This window comes from Hyaena hyaena, unplaced genomic scaffold (genome assembly GCF_003009895.1).
Source record: "Hyaena hyaena isolate Hyena2069 unplaced genomic scaffold, ASM300989v1 scaffold_423, whole genome shotgun sequence".
Classification (NCBI taxonomy): Eukaryota; Metazoa; Chordata; class Mammalia; order Carnivora; family Hyaenidae; genus Hyaena; species Hyaena hyaena.
The window spans coordinates 513,915-537,303 of record NW_024081058.1 but is presented as its reverse complement, the minus strand read 5'-3'; the positions used below and the strand labels follow the sequence as shown (position 1 = coordinate 537,303).

The 23,389-nt window shown below is 35.1% G+C and overlaps 1 pseudogene; it reads right to left on the bottom strand.

Moving 5' to 3' along the window:
• Window positions 1–7,419: 7,419 nt before the first annotated feature.
• LOC120245564 lies at window positions 7,420–23,129 on the bottom strand (annotated as a pseudogene).
• Window positions 23,130–23,389: the final 260 nt, after the last annotated feature.

Below are 23,389 nucleotides of genomic sequence, written 5' to 3'. Positions count from 1 at the left end.
AGCAGCCTGAGCTGACTAAAATATTTTTCCATTTCCTTCATGATTGTCTAAACTTGTGGCCTCAGGGGCTTGGCAAGGTGGACAGTAAGATACCCCATTACTTTATCCTGTAGTTCTCTTCTGTCTAAAATTAAATTCTGCACAGATATTTGCTGACTTATGGGAGTGTAAATGTGAGTCCTTAACAGTCTTTTCTGAGGCTTTTCTTCTGCCAGGATCTAGGAAGTTAGAGTTAACATCTGGCTCAAATTTTTTTCATAGCTTCTAAGCTTTCCTTCAAATGTAGAAGCCCTCTCTGGTAGGGTAACTACCAAATGTTCAGGTCTTCTTAGCATGTTCTTCTTGACCCAAAATAAACTCATAGATAATAGAAAATAGAAGTATAGGTTACTCTATTTGTATCCCTTTCTCAAATCTTCTCTTTCTCTCTCTATATATCTGTCCATCCATACATCCATCCATCCATCCATCCATCCATCCATCCATCTATCCATCCACTCATTCATTCATTCATCCATCTATTCATTCATTTATTTGCTGTTGATGTGCCCAGAGGATAAACCTAGTCATTTATTACTTAAAACATCATCCTACTGTTAGAGCCCTGAATGGTCTTTCCCATCTTGCAGACACTTTCAAGCTGACTGAGATTTCTGCGGACCATTTCCATTTATTTGGTTATGAGACAGGTGCTGGGGACAGAATTCTGGATATACCATCCGCTTCTCTATGGTACAAGGAGGAATTCACTGCTGAACTTCCATCAGGTAGGCAATTCTGATATTCCTGTATCCTGCTTCCTGGGTTATGAGTAGGCTCAATGCATATCAATTCATCCTGTTATACTAATTCAGTGTTATCCTCAAATTTTTACATATATAGACATACTTGTGCCTTTTTATCTGATTATGGTAAACAAAACAGAATATGTATCAAGTAGTGGAGTCTTAAGTATTTGAACACATGAATGGTACATATGGTGGATTTTTTACATATTTTCTTTTCATTTTCTGAATTTTATAAATTATCTGTAATTATAATATGTTTAGAATCAGAAAATCAATAAGGAAATTTAAGCACAATTTATCCATTCTTAAATAAATAAATTCTTTTTTTAAAATGTTTATTTATTTTGAAAGAGAAAGAGAGTATGAGCAGGGGAGGAGGAAGAGAGGGAAAGAGAGAATCCCAAGCAGGCCCCACACTTTCAGCACAGAGCTCAACACAGGCTCCATATCACTACTGTGAGATTACGACCTGAACAAAATCAATAGTCAGACACTTAATGGACTGAGCCACCTAAGTGCCTCAAATAAATAAATTTATAATATATTGCTTCCCAATTATAATTATAAAATTATATAGTACAATTATATAAGTATATATAATTCTAATAATATTTTATTTATTTTTATACTCCAATTATATACAAATAATAGATTAGTCTCAAATCTAACACTAGTTTTACCAGAAAAAGTTTCATATTCTGAATAGCTTAATACTTAAGGTACAATTTACTATATAGATGAAAATTTTATTTTTTATTTTACTTTTAAAAGTTTATTTTAAGAGAGAGAAAGTGAGCATGAGTGGGGTAGCGGTAGAGAGAGAGGAAGAAAGCGAGAATCCCAAGCAGGCTCAGCGCTGACAGCTAATGTGGGACTCCAACTCACGAAAAATGAGATCATGACCTGAGCCAAAACCAAGACTCAGATCCTTAAATGACTGAGCCACCCAGGCACCCATGAAAGTTTTAATTTTAAAAACTAAAGTTCACAATTAAATGATACATTAAAACTTGACAAAATATTTTGTATTCATGTCACATTAAAATATTTTCTTTTCCATGACTAAAAAGTAGAAGTGTGTTTGTTAATAAGCAGTACTAATGAGTAACACTAGTTGTTCAAGGTTTAAACGTTTTCCAGAAAATTTATAATCAGCTTTAATTCAAATGAAAGATTAAAAAATGATGGAAATTTTAGTCTCAGTGACATGATAAAATAATATTCTCAGCCTAATTTCAGAATATGTGTCAAAATATTGTATAACTTTATATAATTATTACTTTACTATTTTTAAAATGTCATTTACAATTAAAATTACCAAAAAGTGGAAACCAGGCAATAAAAGTGATTGAATGCACAAGAATACTGAAAACATATAGAAAAATCTAAAAAAATCTGATAGAATATATCCTGTTTAGTTTACCAATCATTAGTTTTCCTTTAGTTTCCTTAATAATATAGGTCTATATGGAACATACACATATTTTTTTTTTTTAATTTCAACTTTGTCCTACTGGTAACATCAATACCAATAAGTGCTTTAAGTAAAATAGTAAATAATTTATATGTACAAAGTTTCCATTTATTTATAATTGTGATTGTGTTTCTTTTAGAAAATATAATGTCCATAAAAATCTGCAAGAAAATTAACAATATTAACAAACAATAAAATATATGGGTGTGTATTCATAAGAAAATGTTAAGGAAAATAGTAACATAAAATATGAAAAATCGTCCCAATATGCCCTTTAAATAAAAAATCTAAATGGTTTCTCTGTTTTCTAAAGCTCTATGATTGTATGCAAGGATATAATTTGATGATTCAGGAAACTATATTTTGATGTCTTTTTTTTTATAAAGCCAAGAAAATGCTTGATAAGCCAGATTGTTATGAATAACTAAATGGAGGTGAATTTCTCCACATTTCAATATCAAATACTTACTGAGGCACCTGTGAATTCAGAAAGAAAATAATGTACCTACAAATATATGAAAGGAAAAAAAAAATTCAGTGGTAATCTGAGACCAGAGAGGTAAGGCCACAAACAACTTAACTTTTTTTTTTTTTTTTTTGCTGTGAGTCTTATAATATCCTGTCTCTCCTCTCCCCACTCAAAAGTTTTAAACACATATATATGATTTCTATTCATGGTTATTTAAACAAATAGGGAAATTGAAGAACTTTTCTGGAAGATGAAAGCAGTTATGAAAGACTTCAAGTTGAGATAGGTAATTTAATGAAAAGAGAAAATTAGAGCTAGAGGTAACAAATCAAATGTAAACATTCTCAAAATTTTTCTTCAGAACATATATATTTCCTGACCAAAGTGAGATTTAGGCTGAAGTCTAGTGACTAAAATATAAACAGAAATGTTGAGGTTATCTGTGTTGCAGACTTAAATATTCAAAGAACATAAAATTAGTAAGAAATTATAGAGGCAGTGCAATGAAATAATAATGATCCTAGAATTTAAATACACATATTCAGAATGAACAATTTCAGTACATGCAAAAAAGAAAACAAAAGAAAACAAACTGAACACACACGCACGTACACACACACACACACATACACACACACACACACTTTTTCATTCTCAGTTCAATACAGTATGACAAAGATATTAGCTTGATAATGGTCTGTTTCTTCTATGAAATTTTAACTTGGCCATTACCCAGATTGCTCTTCTCAAGGACAACTGGTCTATGCATATTCGATTTGAAGAGCACCATTTAGATTCATGACCAAAACTGTTCTTTTTGAAAGACCATTAATGTATTTTCAATATTTCTAATCAATACTAGCTAAGAGATCTGGACACTATTCATCATTTAGCAAATGCGACAGAACAATTTGGATTGTTCTTTAAATGTTTGCTGTCCAGGTTATACAGCCAACAATGTTACTACACTGAGAAAGAACACTTTTATTGGTTCAGAATTGGTTGTATTTCAAGTTTGCTTAAGTATCAAATTGAGGGGAGTTACCTTAAAAGACTTTCCTATTTGGGGCCGTTTGTTGATTTGTCATTTTCTGTAAGTGTTGAAGTTAATGTCACATTGACCTTATCAAGTTTCTAAGAGGGTTCTCTTCTAGAAACATCTTTGAATAATTTCTCTGCTTATAGTTTGAATACTAAGTATTCTTAGTAGGTTTTAGAAAACTTTCCCCACTTATAAATATCCTGTCCTTTCTTTTGTGGATAATACTTTAAATTCTTTCCTCTCACCTCAGTCAGATAAAGGTGAAGCCAAAAAAATTGAGTGATTAACTTTCATCAGAAATTAAAGTAAGCTTCAAAATTAAGTCGCACATATCAACTGAAAAAATATCTCTGCTGAGTTCTAACAATAATCAAGCCCTGTACCCACAACCTGCCTTGGATGATTTGTTTTCCAAAGTAGCTCTGGAAATTTTATTTGTGTATCTAAGCTTTTCTGTTTCTATTGTAAATTGTTTTTTCTCTTTTATTATTTATATTGGAAATACTTTTGATTTAGTTCATAATCTTCCTGCAAAAGATACATTGTACATCGGTGCTTCTTCATACATTATACATAACAATAAGCAAAATTTACAGCAGTGTAAGCAAAAGAATAGTTAGCTTTACTGCAATATACAAAATTCAGCCAATTCAGCAAAAGCCTTGAACTCTAGAAGAAACATTTTCACAAGTTATATGTTATGTGTTATAATAAACCCTTCAAATATGTGCACATATACATTTTTTTTTTTACTTGAGAGAAAATTGAATGGTTTAGTAAATTGAAAGTGGCAAGTGGAAACACAGCACTTTCCGTTTTGCAGTAATGGTGTTTAGTGTGGCAGCTCCAAGTCTAAGATCTTCCACAGTATCTGTGAAAGGAAAATACTACTAATTGCAAATCTCCATATAAGGACTGAAGCTAATTCGGTGGAGTGTATAGTTGTCATACAAAGAAAGTATTAAACAACAGAAGAGTCTGACGGAGAGACCCTTACATTCTCCTCAGCTTGACTAAACTTCAGATAGGTTTCTTCCTGATTACAGGCCTCTGACTTTCCTTTCCTTGGTTTTCACTGTAGAAACTACAATTGTGAATTCTTTTCCTACATTTTTTGAGATGTAAATCTTCTTCCAGCTTCTTGCCAGTTTTACAAACCCAGATAATTTTTCACAAGGATCTGGGGTCATCCTTTGAAATGTGGTCCCCAAGAAAGATTGAGTTTCTATGTCCCAGTCTCTGAGGATGGGTAGGAGCCAAATTTAGATGAGGATCAGTTAGCGAACAGAGATGGCCTAAGCATGTTGACCAACCTCTCTCTCCCCTAACATTCTTCAGAAGTTTTCTAGTGGCTCATCCCAGCATTTAAAAACCTTCCTGCCTTTTGCATCAGTGGAGTTGAGTTCAATATCTCTGTCCTATTGCATTACTCTTGACCTTGCAATATTCTTGAACAAAGTCCTCATTGCCAGTTTAATTCCATCCAGTGAAATTTTTAACAAGTCTTTGTCTAAAATCACTGTGCAATAATCTCTGGGGAGTCCATTTCTATAAAACTTCAGGAATGGTCTCATCAGACTATATTGGAGTGTGATAATTTGGTGCTTTCCTAATTGCCTACACGGTTACTAATAATTAGAAAAAGGATTATTTTCCTCATTTAAATATGTTATTTTCAATAGCTGTAACTACTCATTCCTTGGTTTTTATTTTCTGACCTTGAGCTACAACAAAAAAGGTATCTCCAAAAGTAATTCAGATCTTCTATTCTGAAACATCATTCCATGTGTAAGTTTTCCTGGGCTTATTCCTCAGCAAATGTGTAATAAGGGCTAGACTTTTGTCAGTCGTCAGCACATAAGCTTCATTCAGATGTTCTTGGTCCTCTTTGCTCTTAAGGAAGAAGGATTATTTTTAAAAATGTAATTTAGTTTCAACAGAGTTGTAGATTTTATAATTTTGGGGGGAGGTCAATATCCCAATGAGAATTCTATTTAAGGTATAAAAAATTATTCTCTGCAAACTGTATCTTTACATAGGCAATTGAAATTCTGTTTACATTTCAAGCACTGATGGAACTCTTCACCTGGGAGATACGTATTCTCTAACACAACTCTGTTTCCAACATGTCCTCTCCAACCTGAATTGATGGACTAGTATAACAACATTGGCTCTGTTCCCTCTGCTGTTACTGCTTCATATTCCTCGACTCCTTAAGTAACTGAAGATATTTCCATGTTAATCTGGTTCTACTACTTAGAAATCCTCCCATAGGGATGCAGTTGGTTAAGCATCTGACTTCGGCTCAGGTCAGGATCTTATGGTTCGTGGGTTCAAGCGCCACGTTGGGCTCTGTGCTGACAGCCAGCTCAGAGCCTGGAGCCTGTTTCAGATTCTGTGTCTCCCTCTCTCTCTGACCCTCCCCTGCTCACATTGTCTCTCAGAAATAAATAAAACATTAAAAAAACAAATAAAAATCCTCCCATAAATTCAGAGATACTTTGCCTATAATATTGTAATTCCTAAGTCAATGAGATTTTCAACTAAAAGTGAGTTAAATTACACTTGAAATTTAACTTTCCGACTATTGTGGGTCATTTCTGTTAGATTTCCTGTTGTAACTATTGCTCTAGAAAATCTTTAGCAGATTTTTATCTGCTTTAGCTGAGTTCATTTTAAAATGGTTTTTAAATATTTTCTAGTATCTTCTCTATGATTATTTTCTTTATTGTATCATTTTTGCTCATACTCATTATCTATAAAGAATCTGCCTAGAGTTGCTTTATTCATACATCTGGAATACCGTCAATACTTGCTAGTTTTTCCTTGTCTTCTGTTTTTGGTAATTATTATCAATATTCCCAAAGATCCCCACCAAAGTTCACAAATTGAATGGCCCATGACAAAGTTTATTTTCCCTTATGATTAAATCTTCCAGGGAGTTTGCTGAGTTCCTGCCTAATTCTTATATTTCAGCCTGGTTAATCTTGGCCCAAGTGATCACCTTTTAACTATGTTCCTTTGCTAGGGATTTGAGACAGATTGCTAGAGAATTGACTGACAGAACTGATTATCAGCATTGTGACAATGATTTATCTTATCCCTGGACTAGGAAAGAGAACATGTGGTCAGTGACTCCATTGGTACAGAAATGACATTCATCCTTGCTTCCTTACTCTTCTCTTATGCTAATGCACAACTTTGCAGTTTAAAAATATCTCTCATCATGTTTCCTGAACATTACTTTTAAAACTTCATAGTCCAAATGATCTAAGTGGGCAAATTTATTCCTCTTCTTGCTGCATCATACAAAAAAAAAAAAAATCAACTTACGTTATTCCAAAATAGAGAAATTGTCATTAGGGTGTTTTCTTTTATATTCCAGAAACTCAATAGAAAGTCTAAACAGTTATCAACATGCTGTTTAAGTATAATGTAATATTCGTAGTATTAAATAACCACAAATCATAGTACATTTTATACTACCTTGTGTTTTTAATGAAACACGGCCAATTTTATTCAAATTTCCCCAAATTTATGCTCAATATGTTGTTTGTAAAATGTATGTTATGCTTTATATAATGATTTTATTATTTTGTCCTTATTTTATAGTTATTTTGTTTTCATCTTGTCTTTATATAGTACTTTAGTCAGAGTCCTCAGTTGCCCAGTTAGAAGCCTCTGACCTCCTTTTCTGATAAAGTTTCTTCTCATGGTCAACATCTCTGGCTTTTAAATGAAAGGCTTTCGGTCTTTTTAGTCACTTGCTGATAGGGTGAGGCTGCATTGTTACCCATAACCACATGACCTGACCTATTTTACAATCAGTCTTGGCAGCCAGTCCTGCATTTCTAATCATACTGACAATCCACCTTTCATGTTCAGTTTGTTTGCCAACATGTGAGTGCTGATACACAGGTGGATTTAACAAAAAGTCTCAAATATGAAGTCAATGATTTTCAATGAAATCCTCAAGACAAGTCACCTGGAAGTCATTCACAAGTACTGAGTCACATTCCCTCAGTTTTTTCTGAGCTCCATCAAAGTCAAAGTTAACATATAAGCATTTAACAAATTCTGTAACTGGGTGTCTATATGTATAAGACTCTCTTCAATAATTTATGAGGTCTTTTAACAGCTGCTGGAATTTTCAAACATCTTTGTTTCTTATGATGGCTGTAGCCCAATAGTGTGGAATATGTGGACACATCATCTGAATTGCATTAAGATACGATGACTTTTAAAGGACGAGATCGATAATGTTATTATGCCCCTCAGTTTAGTTGAAGAAAACAGAGGAAGTGGTTGAACCATTTTTGCTGCTGAAGAGACTGAAGTGGAGAACTCAGAATCATTATCTATGGTCTCTTTTAACCATGTAAAGTCTTCCATAGCTGTGTCCCAATTCTGCCTTAAGATTTCAGAAGGCAGTTTTCCCCTGATTGAACTCAAAACATTTTTGCTGTTGCTGGAACCAACACTCTAAAGAAGTAAAGATATTCTGGTGTTCCAGAGTAATTCCCATATTCATATTGGAATTTTACATAACTCTACAGTATATCTAAATATTTCTGCCTAAAACAGTGCCTGCCCACAAGGTAGATAAACAGCATCTGCCCATCTCTGGTTGATTGCATCTGCCTTGTAGTTTCTGGATCTTCAAATGTCTTCACAATTGGTTCCATTTCTGCCTGAAGCTATTTCAATCATGCAACAACTGTGGCTCTTTTTTTCTCTCAACACATGTGGAATATTGTCAGAATAAAGGTTTTTGTACACATTGACAGCAAAGTGTATCATGTTAGTATCACTAAAAAGATTCAAAATCCCTTGTAATATATATATATATACATATGTATATATATTACAATATATTGTATTGTAATATATATATATGTATATATATTACAATATATTGTATTGTAATATATATACATATATATTTTATTATACATCTCTTATGGGAAGAAATTCAACAGAAAGATTAGATATCAGTCCAAAAATATATGTGATGGGAATAGTCAAGTTGTATCCACCATCTTGCCAAAGAAAAGTGTTTCTGCTATGTTCTTGACATAAACACAGGAAAGAACCACAAATTCAACAAATGTAAAATAACTTTTATTTACTCTACAGTGGAGGAGGGACTTTAAGGTGACTTCCATGATCTTTGTCTTCTGGTATTCACACTCTTGTATAATTCTTCCCCCTTCAGAGCAGGAAGACATGTGAATTGCTCTAAATAATGAAATATTGCAATGATGATAAGATGCTTATGATTATATTTACATGGTTTCAAAATATTGCTATGATTATGGTACCTATTTGGCTAGCATCTCTATGTCCTGCTCTTGCTCTATTACTTGCTTCTCTCTCCCTGTCTCTTCCCATTACTTGTTTTGCAGTAGCAAGCTGCCATGTGTCTTATAGCAACAAGAAAATAAATTCTTCCAACAACCAGAGAAAGCCCAGAGAGGGATTTTTCAGTAGCAAAATGTCCAAATAAGAAGGCAGTCTGTCTGATGTTCTGATGGCAGCCTTGTGAGCCCAGAAGGAAATAACCAGTTAAGCCTTGACTGGACTCCTGAATTACAGAAACTGTGAAATAATAAATGTGTGTTTTAAATTACTACAAATATGGTAATTTATTACACAGCCGTAGAAAATGAATATACCTATAAATGCTACTTTTTGTTGTTGTTTTTCTATTTCACTTACTAACGTCATCATACATTCATTTATATAGGCTTAAAACATGTCACCATATTTTTTTTTTCCTTTTCCACCATTACCAACAACACCTAGTCATTCAATAAACCCTATCTTTTATATCTTAGTGAGATTACTTCTGTGACCATTCAATCAAGTAATATAATATTTCCATAATCCAGAAATTTTCCTTATGCATATTCCTATTCACTTATTCTCATGCCAAATTCTGTAAAACAAAGGTATGATTTCAACCATCATAGATTAGCTTTATTGCTAGAACTGAAAACAAAAAAGGAATTCTCTAATAAGTACTCTTTTGCATTTGACTTTTTTACTCAGTATGTTTTTGATACTCACCCATATTTGTATATACAGGTCATTTTCTTTACTTATTCACTCATTGAAAAATTTTGTGTTATTTACAGCTTTAGACTAATCTAGATCAAGCTTCTTTGAACATTAATGTATTTGTCTTTTTGTCAGCATATGTTTTGATTAAACTTGGCATTATATCTAGGAATAAAATAGATGAATCATAGTCTAAGTATATGGTTAATATAAAAAACTGACAAAGCATTTTCCAAAAATAATGTAATATTTACACAACAGAAATAAATAAAAGTTCCATTTACAACCAATCATCATCATAAGTTGATATTATTTAATCTTAGCTATTCTGGTGAGGTAACCTGTTTTATTACACACAGATTTTATTTATCTAGTCATATATAAATGTTCAGTCTCCTTTTAGTAGTCCAATACATCCATTCATAGTCTAACCACCCTTCTACACATGATCCAATATTCTATCTTATTTATGTCTTTAATTCATTTCCTTTCCATATAATTATTTATGTTTTCATCTTCCTATCAAATTTAAATGAACTATCAAACAGCTAGTTCATGTCTCCTGATAATTCTTCCTTTGTTGAACAACTAAAAGTAAAAAAATAATAATAATAATTCAGTCTGCTGTAGTATTACAGCAGTGATTTTAGAAGTATCATTCCAAGATCAGCAGCATCAGTATAATTTGGGACAATGTTAGAAATTGAAATTACCCAGGCCTTATACTACACCTACTAAATCTGAATTTCTGAGGATGCAGCCAAATAAATCTATGTTTTGACAACTCCTCCAGATAATTCTGATGCCTGCTAAAGTTTGAGAGCCTTATTCCATTCATATAAAATTACTACTTGATATTTTGTATGGAAGTTTATGAATATGTTTTATTAAATAGACTGTGAGCTCACTCAAGTTAGGGGCTATAAGTTAATCATTTCTGTACACATTCTGTAACACCAAGGACCAAGCTTTGTGCATCATAGAAAAACCAATGATTGCTTGCTAAATTAAATCATATTGAAAGATGAAACAAATTAGTTTTTCTTTATCAACTGATTACTGAATAATGATGTTTGTTTTAAAATACATGCCCATTGCTTCAATTTTACTCTTAGTTAGTACCTCAAAATAGACAAAATCAAGAATATCAAAAGACATGTGTTGACTTGCAATATTTAACTGAGCCATATTATTTCATTTTATTTTTAACTGAGCCATTTTAAATACAGAGAAACTAGAAATATTTTTTTTCTCTTCCACCTATTAAGTCTGACTCTCCTGAAAGGGGAGACATCTATAGTCAGAGACACTAGAGGTTATTAAGAAATAATCTACTTTATGAAAAAGAATGTTATGTGCTTTTGTTTTCGAAGCAATCGTTATTGTGTTCCTCCTTGGAATTAATTCTTATGGGCAATCAGGGTTTTGCTGCAGTTATAGTCATCCTCTCCATTGTTGCTGATTAAGCTGGTTGGTTTGCATAAGGAATCTCAATTTATCTGATTATTTTACATAGGAGGAATTATTGTTATACCCGAACTCAACTGAAGGCTCAGATGTATACTCTTTAACAATGTTTTTCCCATTACTATTGGAAGACCATCTTTTAAGGAGCATGATCTTACCAGAGTTCTAAATTATTATAGTCATAATTCTATTGACATCTCCCACTACCAGAAAATATCATGCATAGAATAACTGAGAAGTTTTCTTTTTCAAGTTTATCTGTAGACAAGTAGTAGTCAAATCAGCTTTTAAGTGAACTTTTTTATCAAACCCTATTTTAGTTCAGGTCTTCTAGTGCAACATTAGTAAGCATGCAGTACTGTTCAGATTTAAGTTTGCATACAAACTCATACAATATAAATTTATTGATTCTATGGATTCTTCCAGATAAGGCTTATTTTTTTTTTAAACAAATTAGGAAAGTGTTTAGCAACAAGTCATTTCTATGCAAAGATCTACTTTATTCCTTTTTTAAAAAAAATTATTTAACCTTTATTCATTTTTGAGAGACAGAATGCAAGGGGGGAGGGGTAGAAAGAGAGAGGGATACTCAGAATTTGAAGCAGGCTCCAGGCTGTGAGCTGTCAGCACAGAGCCTGACACAGGGCTTGAACCCACAAACTGTAAGCTTCTGACCTGAGCCAAAGTTGGACACTTAACCAACTGAGCCACCCATGTGCCCCATAATCTAACTTACTCTTAAGGAATTATCTTTAGTGGTATCATATGTGACTCATTTTCTTCAAGTTCTTACTTTGGGCAGAAAAAAAGAAAAATCTGTGTCTAAATGCTGCATCTCTACCTTAGGGGAGGCCATTACAAGTTTTTCCGGCAATAGAGGGTTAACAAACTCAGACTGGGGTAGAAGAGCTGCTTCTACTGTTCAGTGTCCCCAGGTTCATCAGGATCTGCCAATGTCCGTATTCCAGCTTCAAAATCTCATTCCTTCCTAATCAATGCCTTCTATTTAACAGATGATACCCTGCATGGTTGGGGATTCAAATTAGACTGTAATTCAGTCACTTGTATGATGAAACTTTGGATTTGGTTTTCTGAAACCTCAGCTCTGGGGCTCCAGGGGATAAGGTTTCCTTTAGATATAAAAATTTTCAGGTCATATTTGCTGAGCACGAACTGGGAATTTAAAGCTCTCAGTTCATTCTTTTCTTTTCCAACTTATTCCAGCCCAGTTATCATCCAATCTCATTATACTAGTAAATTTGATAAAATTGTTGTAAGGTTTCAAATACACTTAAGAGTATTCAGTGATGATAAGAAACAATACACACACACACACACACACACACACCCTTTTATTATTTTTTATTTATTTATTTTTTACAAATAGTTTATTGACAAATTAGTTTCCACATAACACCCAGTGCTCATCCCCACAAGTGTCCTCCTCCATGCCCATCCCCCCTCCCCCCCACATCCATCAGTCCTCAGTTTTTGTCAGCATTCAAGAGTCTCTCATGGTTTGCCTCTTTCCCTTTCCCCCACCATTTCCGCCCTTCTTCTCCCCCTTGGTCCTCCGTCAAGTTCCTCCTAATCCTCCTATACGTGCAAACATATGATATTTGTCCTTCTCTGCCTGACTTATTTCGCTCAGCATAACACCCTCAAGGTCCATCCATGTTGCTACACATGGCCAGATTTCTTTCTCATTGCCATGTAGTATTCCATGGTATAGATAAACCACATCTTCTTGATCCATTCGTCTGTTGATGGACACTTAGGCTCTTTCCATGTTTTAGCTATTGTGGAGAGTGCTGCTATGAACATTGGGGTACATGTGCTCCTATGCCTCAGCATTTCTGTATCCCAGGGGTAAATTCCTAGCAGTACTATTGCTGGGTCATAGGGGAGTTCTATTGTTAGTTTCCTGAGGAACCTCCACACTGTTTTCCAGAGAGGCTGCACCAGTTTGCATTCCCACCAACAGTGTAGGAGGGTGCCCGTTTCTCCACATCCTCGTCAGCATCTAGAGTTCTCTGTTTTGCTCATTTTAGCCACTCTGACTGGCGTGAGGTGGTATCTCAGTGTGGTTTTGATTTGTATTTCCCTGATGAGGAGGGATGCTGAGCATCGTTTCATGTGTCTGTTGGCCATCTGGATGTCCTCTTTGGAGAAGTGTCTGTTCATAGCTTCTGCCCATTTCTTCACTGGGTCGTTTGTTTTTCGGGTGTGGAGTTTGGTGAGTTCCTTATAGATTCTGGATATTAACCCTTTATCTGATATGTCATTTGCAACTATCTTTTCCCATTCCGTTGGTTGCCTATTAGTTTTATGGGTTGTTTCCTTTGCTGTGCAGAAGCTTTTAATCTTGATGAGGTCCCAAACATTTATTTTTGCTCCTGATTCCCTTGCTTTTGGGGATGTGTCAAGTAAGAAGTTGCTGCGGTGGAGGTCAAGGAGGTTGTTTCCTGCTTTCTCTTCTACGATGTTGATAGTTTCCTGTCTCACGTTCAGGTCCTTTATCCATTTTGAGTTTATTTTTGTGCATACACACGCCCTCTTTTAAATGCATGGTGCTGAGTCAATTAAATATCAACATTTGAAACAAAAAAGAAGAAATAAGAACAATTGAAGTGGAAGGTTGATCACTACCTTAAATCATATGCATAAGAAATTTCAGTAATACTATCAACTTGGATGTGAAAAGCAAAAACTATAAAGCTTCTAGATGATAGTATGGCTGAGTATCTCTATGACTTTGAGGGATGCAAAGATTTCTTAAATATGACACAAAAGGCACTCAGAGGAAAGATCTATAAATCAGATTATATTAAATTTAAGAACTTCTGTTCATTTAAAGATGTTATAATACTCGAAAGAGAAACCACAAAATGGGAGAATATGTTTTTCAGTCAATTAGATTCCAGAATGTATGGAGGAATACAAAACCATAAGAAAAAGAAGGACAAAGAAATAAGTAAAAGACTAACAAATCTGTGCAAAGGTTTTCAAACTCATTAGTCGCAAGGCCATTGAAAATTAAAAACACAATGTGAGAGTTCTGAACACCCACCAGAATGGCTAAAATTGAGCAAAACATTTAAAAGCTAAAACAAAACAAAACAAAAAACCTGACAGTGACAAGTGTTGTCAACAATGGGAAGCAAATGGAATTTTCATATACTGCTCCCAAGAATCTAAATTAGTATAATCTTCATGAAAAGTCTTTTACATATCATACTAAACATACATGTACTTATTTTATGAGCAAGAAATTCCATCTGAGAATACATCCAACAACAAAAAAATCACTGCATTCTAAAAGACATACACATGAATGTTCTCGAAATTTTATTCAGAATACTCTCCCAAGATAACTCCCATGTCCATTTGTAGAATGGATAAATATATCGGGATATATTTATGTAAAGAAATCTTGGAATGCAAGGAAAATCTATTATACCTATACACAACAACAGGGATATCCCCTACAAGCATATTGTTAACCCAAGAAGACTTTTGTAAAAAAAGTATAATTGTATAATTCCTTTTGTATTTGATTCAAACAGGCATTAGAAGTCATGATAGTGATTACTTTGGGAGAAGAGAAATATTAATAATGACGAAGGGTATGAAAGGAGGTGTTTGAGATATTGTCATAGCCTTAGCCTAGGTAATATTTACATAGGTGTGTCTATTCTTTCTTATTTAAAGAGCTGTATACATATATGCTTTTCATCTTTTTTCTGGATGTGTGTTGTACTTCAATACAAAAAATCAAGTGAAAATACTCATGTTAACTACAGAAAAGAAATAGGCCTTTAACACTTTATGTTTTAATTTGTTTTAAAAATCTTAATGTTTATTTAATTTTGAGGTGAGGAGGAGGGGCAGACAGAGAGGGAGACAGCAGAATCTGGAAAGCTCCAAGCTCTGAGCTGTCTGCATAGAATCTAGCCCAGGGCTCAAACCCAGGAACCAGGAGATCATGACCTAAGCCAAAGTTGGACACAACCGACTGAGCCACCCAGCTGCCTTGGCTCTGAACACTTTTAAAAGATAGTTCAATGAAGACAATCAGGATTTAAATGTGCATATATTTATCCAAAGCCAAAAAACCAAGATGCTGAAAGTGCTTCATTAAAATGGTATTTTAAAAAAAGAATATGCAGTGATGATATTTTGCCTATCTCTACTGCTACATCATATCATGGACTTTCATTGCCTACTTTACCACTGACACTAGGGTGATGAACATCTTTAAATCTAATCAGAGTGGAGAACCAATTCCAAAAACTTTGGACACAATTCAGAAAACTCATCCTTAGGATTGTATTCTCCAGAACAAATCAAAATATGTGTCATGCAGGGTTCTCCAAAGAGAGAAACAGAGGCGTTAGATGTATGTGTCCATACATCTAATATAGATAGAATTAATTATATATAATAATATATATATTTAATGTTCTATGCATTTAGAGTATATTGTAATATATATGATGTATATTTTTAAGAAATATCTTCACGGACGACCCGCATAAGCTGGCGGACAAGCCAGAAGGTGGGGACCGCACAGCTGAGGCTGCTTTCAGTCAGCTGAAGCTCTCATGCAAGCTACGCAAACTACGCAAGCTACGCAAACTACACAAGTTACGCAAGCTACGCAAGCTACGCCTTCTGTAGAGGCCACTGATAGGTGAGCCCCACGCAGGAGCGTGTGCATAGTGGAGCGCGTGAACCACGCTTGCAGCCACAGCAGGGTGGTCGAGGTGGGCCCCTTGCCTGCTGCCCACCGTGGTCAGTCTTGGAGCCACTCTGGTCCTGTTTTCCTGTGCTTGTGCCAGATTCTGAGAATCAGAAGACTCAGGAGTCCAGGTGGGCTGATCTGAACCAGGCAGCAGGTGGGGCTGGTGTAACATTCAGAAGGGGAGGGCGGAAGGGATCGACCGTGGGAGCCACTGTTCTTTGCGGCCAGTTCATCCCATTCAGTAACCGCTTTTTAAGCTTTTTTTTTTTTTTTTTTTTGGTTGTTGTTTTTTTTTTTTTTTTTTAACACAAATGTAAGCCAGAATAAAAATGAGGAGGGAGGAAAAAAATAATATATATACACGTACAGACACAAATATATGTGTTTCTATGTTTATATNCAGGTGGGGCTGGTGTAACATTCAGAAGGGGAGGGCGGAAGGGATCGACCGTGGGAGCCACTGTTCTTTGCGGCCAGTTCATCCCATTCAGTAACCTTTTTTTTATTTTTTTTTTTTTTTTTTTTTTTGGTTGTTGTTTAATTCATGATTGGAAACACAAATGTAAGCCAGAATAAAAATGAGGAGGGAGGAAAAAAATAATATATATACACGTACAGACACAAATATATGTGTTTCTATGTTTATATATGAATGCTTGTTTATACTTTCCTTCTTGATAAAATATATATAGTTAACCTTTTTGTTATAGACAGTGTGCACCAGGCACAGAGAAAAAGGCAAGGACTCTATCTTTAAATGGCTGCTTAAGAGTTGGAAAAAGCACTAATATTACACTGTATGTTAACTAACTGGAATTTAAATTAAAAGTTTTTTTAAAAAGAAAAAAAAAAGAGTTGCAAAAGCAGTCACCCCGCAGATGATTACATAAAGTGTATCAGTTTATATGATAGAGGGCCAGTGTGCTGTAAAAGCTCAGAGGAGAGTCATATAAATCAGACCAAAAATGTCAGGATAGTGAGACATTATAAACTGATCTCTGTTTTTCCTAGACTACTACAACCTACTTTTACCTGAGGGCACCCTTACCCTGGCTGTTCTATCATCTTGGAAACTGCTCCCCCTAAATAATTGTATAGTTCACTGCCTTAGTTCATGCAGGTCTCTGCTCAGAAATATATCTTATCAGCCTGGCTTCCCTGGCCACTCTATCTCCTCGTGATGTTTTATTCACCTTACCCTAATTTACTTTCCTCCATAACACCTGATGTCACTTCTGCCTAAGCTTTTGTTTGAGAACCAGTAGAGCATAAACTCCTTCTTTATTATTCACTGATGTATTTATTCTTAGTATCTACGATAAATTTTGACACTGAGTTGGCACTCACAGTTTTGTTGAAACAGATGAATATATATATATATATGTAATATTTAGAATTTGAAATATGAAAATAAATTAGCCTGAGGTGGAGTAATGGGAAAGTGAATTTTATGCAGACAAAAGTCTTGAGACAAAAATCCAGACTGGTAATGATAGCTTAAACTCACCGAGATGTGGTAAGGTGGGAATTATGCATGGAACAATGTTTAGAAAATAGAATTACATAGGTTTATTTTTTTTAATGACTATTTTTGAGAGAGAGACAGAGTTTGAGTGAGGGAGGAGCAGAGAGAGGGGGAGACACATCTGAATCAGGTTCCAGATTTTGCACTGTCAGCACAGAGTCTGATGCAGGGCTCAAACCCACAAGCTGTGAGATCGTAACCTGAGCCAGAGGCAGACGCTTAACTGACTGAGCCACCCAGGCACCCCTAGAATTACATAGCTTTGAATTAGTTGGAGATGGAGGTAAGGAAGAGACTCATACCAATAATACAGTTTAAGTTTCTTGTTTGGAAAACTTGATGTTATGCACAGGAGAAGAAACGGGGCCCATGGTGTGAATCGTGAGTAATGATTGGAGTATTGGACATTTTGAATTTGAGGTGCTTACAGAATATCAAATTGGACTTGTCTGATTTTTAAGAATTTGCTATATGAATATGAATATTGAGCAAGATCTAGGGACTGGAGATAGACATCTGAAAGCCTGTAAGTGATAACTGATGCCATAGAAATAAATCAAAGAGATGTGTGGAATAAAGTGAACCCAGAGGCTCTAGAGATGAGTGAAGAATGCCACCTTGTTCATAGAACTGAAGATGTTTTTATCTGATGGCTTCTATTTTTTATATCCGTGTTATTGTATATAGTTATGACATGTCCTAGTCCCACTCATCAAACTTTGCCTTTTGTCAAAATATATTTATGTACAATGCAGAGCTGCTTAATATAGATTCTTTATTATTAAAAGTTGTATGATTGAGGATAATTATACTTACATTATTTGTATGTAGATGTGTCTTCTCCCAGAATCAGTTCCAGAGCAAAGAAACTGAGTGGAAGTAGTTATTGGGGGGCGAGGGTCCAGGAAATATCAGTGTGGGAGTGGAGAAGTTAATAAGGAGAGGACACTCTCTCCATCCTTTCACTAGCTTGAGTATCTGGAACTTAATTTCAAGGGGGAAATTATGGAAAATGGTGTAAAAACACATGCCTCAAAAAAATTTTTAAGGGAGTTAGTATATGTACATAAAAACTGTCAGACATACATTGGGATGCTCTTGAAGGTGTGATTTTTTTTTTTTTTTTTTTTTTAACACTACTACCTGTGTGCAGTGTATGTGGGCAGAGGACTTAAGGCTTTGGAGAATGTTCTAGGCAAAGAGATGTTGATGTTGGCAAGGCACAACTAAGGCACAAGACTTGAAGTACCTGGGCAGGTCACTGAAGAGTTTCAAACAGTTTTAGTATTTTTTTTCTTATTCATAGGTAAAACCATTTTATTAGTCTGTCACAAATATTTTTGACATAATTGACTTTGTTTTTGAAAAATTAATTTTAGATCCAGTGTTTATTAAGACCCAATTTAATGTTTTCTTAATGTTTTCAAGCATCCAAGAGTGACTAGATAGTACACAATCAAAATGATCTTCCTAATGCATATTGCCCTTAAAATATAGTTCAAATAATAGTAAAATAATTTGAATACCAAATCATAGATGAATTATTCTATAGAATAATCATTTTGGGCAGTAACTGTACTGAGTGGCTTTTCTGAGTTGATTCATATATAACTTCCCTTATACTTGAAATTATTTTGATTATTTTAAGATAATTAAAATGAAATAGTACATAATGTCAAATTACTGTCTCCCGAGAGCTGCTTTGTTGAGAATGTGCTTCATTAGCCTATTTTTCTATCCTTTTTATATTTTCTACGGATTTGACTAATCACCAATTTAGTTATTGAATGCATTTTTAATGAATTACATAAAAGAGATTTCATACAGTGTCTTTATATTTTTAAAGTTTTATTTATGCTATTGAATTGGTTTATTGGTTCTTTTTTAGCATAATTTTTTATTCTTTTTCATCATACATAGTTTGTGTTTCTCATGAAAGTCCCTTTTACCACATGGTACTTGTTTATTATATCTTATTTGATAAGCCTCATCTAATATGAAATATAAATATTGGATAAAACATTCTATTAAATCTTTAAAACAGCAATGTCATTATTACCAGTTTTTCATTTACAATCTATATGGACCCAATCATTTTATGTTTTATGCCCTTTAAAGTGTATTTCTCTTTAGGAAGTATGCATGCAAACATAGCCCTTGAAAAAGATTCATCTCCTAAAGTATAGAGTTATTTTTATGTTTATTATGTACATAATATATAATCAGATTTTAAAAAATGGTTATGTGATAAATTTTAAAATCATTTAGGTACCAAATATGTAATGATTGTCTTTAAATTGTTCTTGAAATCTTTAGAGCTACATGACTTTAGAGTAGTATTTTAGTTGATAAATTTTTCTGTATACCATCAAAAATTTGCTAAGAGATCATTACTTTAAATAAAAAAGTTTTGTTGTGGTGTAGTTGATATACCAAAACCTATACATATTTAATGCATCTAGCTTAATGAGCTTGGACACATGCATACATCCTTGAGACAAGCATTATAATAAAGGTAGTAAATATATCCATTACCTCTCAGTGTTCCCTTATGCCCTTTGTGTGTGTGTATGTGTGTACTACAAACACTTTACTGTGAGATCTACCCTCTTAATTAAATTTTTAAGCACACAATGCAATATTGTTAGCTATATATCGGCACTATGTTTTACATAGGTTTTCAGAACTTATCCATTTATATAACTGAAACTTTATTTCCATTGAGCAGCAATTCCATTTCCCTCTGCCCCCAACACCAGGGCAGCCACTATTCTACTCTCTGCTCAATGAGTTTGACTACCTTAATAACTCATTTAAGTGGAATCATGCAGAATTCCCCCCTCCTTCTGTGACTGGCTTACTTCACTTAGCATAATATCCTCTAGATTCATCGGTATTGCCAAAAATGGCAGGATTTCCTTCTTTTTTTCAAGGCTGAATGTTATTCCATTGTTTACACCACATTTTCTTAATCCAATGTTTATCAGTGGATGCTAATTTTTATTGTGAATAATGCTGCAGTTAACATGGCAGTGCAGATATTTCATCAAAATCCTGATTTTATTTCATTTAGATATATATTCAGAAGTAGGATTGCTGAATCATGTGGTAGTTCTATTTTTAACTTTTTGAGGAACCTCCATACTGTTTTTCATGGCAGTGACACCAATTTACATTCCTTACAATACTGAGTAAGAGTTCCAGTTTCTCCACATTCTTGCCAACATTTGTTGTCTTTTGCCTTTTGGATAATAGCACCCCTGACAACTGTGAGGTGATATTTCATTGTGGTTTGGATTTACATTTCCTTGATGACTGATGTTGAGCATCTTTTCACACTTCTATCAGCCATTTGGCCACTTATTTGCCTTTAGTGAATATTTGTTCAGGTCTTTGCCCATTTTCTTATTTGCTTTATATTTTGTTCATTTGTTTATTTTTGATATTGAATTGTCTAGTTCCTTATATATTTTGGAAATTAATAACTGTCAGATGTATGGTTTGAAATATTGTCTTCCATTCCGTAGGATGCCTTTTTATTCTGTTGTTTCCTTTGTGGTACAAAGAGTTTTAGTTTGATGTAGTTTTACTTGTCTCTTTTTGCTTTCATTGCCCATGCTTTTGTCAGGACCTGGGAAGTGTCTGTCTGTGTTGTGAATGGAGGTCTTGGTCCATGGATTCCCCATGAGAAGATTAACATGGGGATCTGTGCTCAGACTAAAGAGAGCCAGAAGGAAAGTAGTAAGCACAAAACACTTTATTAAAGCAAAAGTACAATCTCAATGTGTAAGAGTGGGCAGGTTCTCCAGGGTGGGACCAGCCCCAAGGTTGTTTTGGGATTGGATATTATTGGTTCTCTCTGAGCTGGTAGGAGCTGTGATGTACCCTGAGATGGTCTCTAATTGAGGCTACTTCCAGTCATTTGGGAAATTCCTTCCACAGGTTGGGAGGGGGAGTTTTGACCCTGCCAGGTTTGTATGCTATGGCACCATTTCCCAAGGGGGAGTACTGGGGGGCTGTGCATGTGAAACAAATGCATCATAACGAGTCTAGGGGTTACCCTAGAGCAGAGGAAGAAGAAGAGAGCATTTGTTCTGTACTTGTGGCTGTTGTTCTGTCAGGCCCGAGGTCTTGGAAGCTACAAGGTCAGGATGTGGAGCTCCTGGGCTAATAGTGTATAGATTTTATTTATTTATTTATTTGTTCTCTCCACTTTCTGTCTCATTCCTCTTCAAGAACTTGAAATTCTTCTGGGGTATTCCTTCCACTGTTCACATCCAGCTTCTACCTAACACTTTGGTATCATATCTAAGAAGTCATTGCCAAGACCAATGTTAAGAAGATTGTCCCTTAAGTTTCCTTCTAGAGTTTTTAACAGTTTTAGATCTTACATTTTAGTCTTCATATTGAGTTTATATTTTTGATTATGGTGTAAATAAGGGTCTGATTTCATTTTTGTGTGTGTGAATGTCCAGTTTTCCTAAAAATACTGGTTGAAGAAACTATCTTTTTATCCACCGTGCATCTTTGGCAGCCTTGTCAAAGATCAGGTGACTGTATATGTTTTGGTTATTGCTGGACTCTTCTGTTCCATTGATGTATATGTTAATCTCTGCCAGTACCACACTTTTTAAAATTACTGTAGTTTTTTAATATATTTTGAAATCAGGGAATGTGATGCCTCCAGCTTTTTCTTAAGATTTCTTTGGCTACTTGGGGTCTTTTGTGGTTCCATATCAATTTTAGGAATGCCCTTGAAAAATGCCATTGGGATTTTGATAAGCACAACATTGACTCTATAGATTGCCTTGGGTAATTTGGATATAATAACATTAAGTCTGCCAATCCATGAATACAGGATGTCTTTCCAATTATTGTGTCTTTTAAAATTTTGTTTGTTTTTGTTTGTTCGTTTATTGGTGCTTTTTAGTTTAAAATTTAGAGTTTTTTCCACCTCCTTGGTTACTCCTTGGTTAAGGTTACCTAAGTATTGTATAATAATAACAATAACAATAATAATAATAATAATCATTTTTCTTCTCCTCCTCCTCCTCCTCCTCCTCCTCCTCCTCCTCCTCCTCCTCCTCCGACACCAAGCACATTATTAGCGAAGAACTTTGGTTTGAGGAGTGGGGAGCTGGGATGAACAAGAAAAGCCCATCTCAAGGAATTTTCCTGGACATCAGGTGTTCCTCTATGTGTATATCAAGTAAACACATTCATGGATGAAATCCCCAGAGGGAAGAGTGCTGTGACTGCAAGCAGCATGGATGGAAGGACTCCCTAGGCACAGCTAGGCCCATGGGACAGCAGGGCTTCAGCGTCAGGCTTGTTTTGGTTAGTTGGAAGAGGATGGCTGTACTGTACACAGGCAGACCATCTGGGCCCACCTGGAACTTCCTCCAGGTGATATCAGTTGCTTTACCTGGAGACCAGGTGATGAACTTGAGGTTGTCATGAGTGTAGTGGCATCACCACTGGAGGCAGGCAGTGCCTCCTGTAGGAAAGTGAAGAGGGGGTGCGCTTGTGCACCATTCACCTCGCATTTCTCAAAAAGCATGAATTTGGGCTTGAACCTGTCCTGAGGTCTGAGAAACGGATGCCAGCACTGGTTGCATGGGAAGCCAAGAATAACCAGGACTCTGGCAGAGGCGCTGCAGCCGCTTGTTCATGGGGTGTAGTCCTGGTTAGTCATGCCTTAGAGCAACACTGCAGTTTTGGTCAGCAGCATCTTGGACCCCAGGAACCCAGGCTGACAGACTCCTCCCTGGCCAGCAGGTCCCTGGAGAAGGCACTCATGGAGCGCTGGGGGCTGCAGCT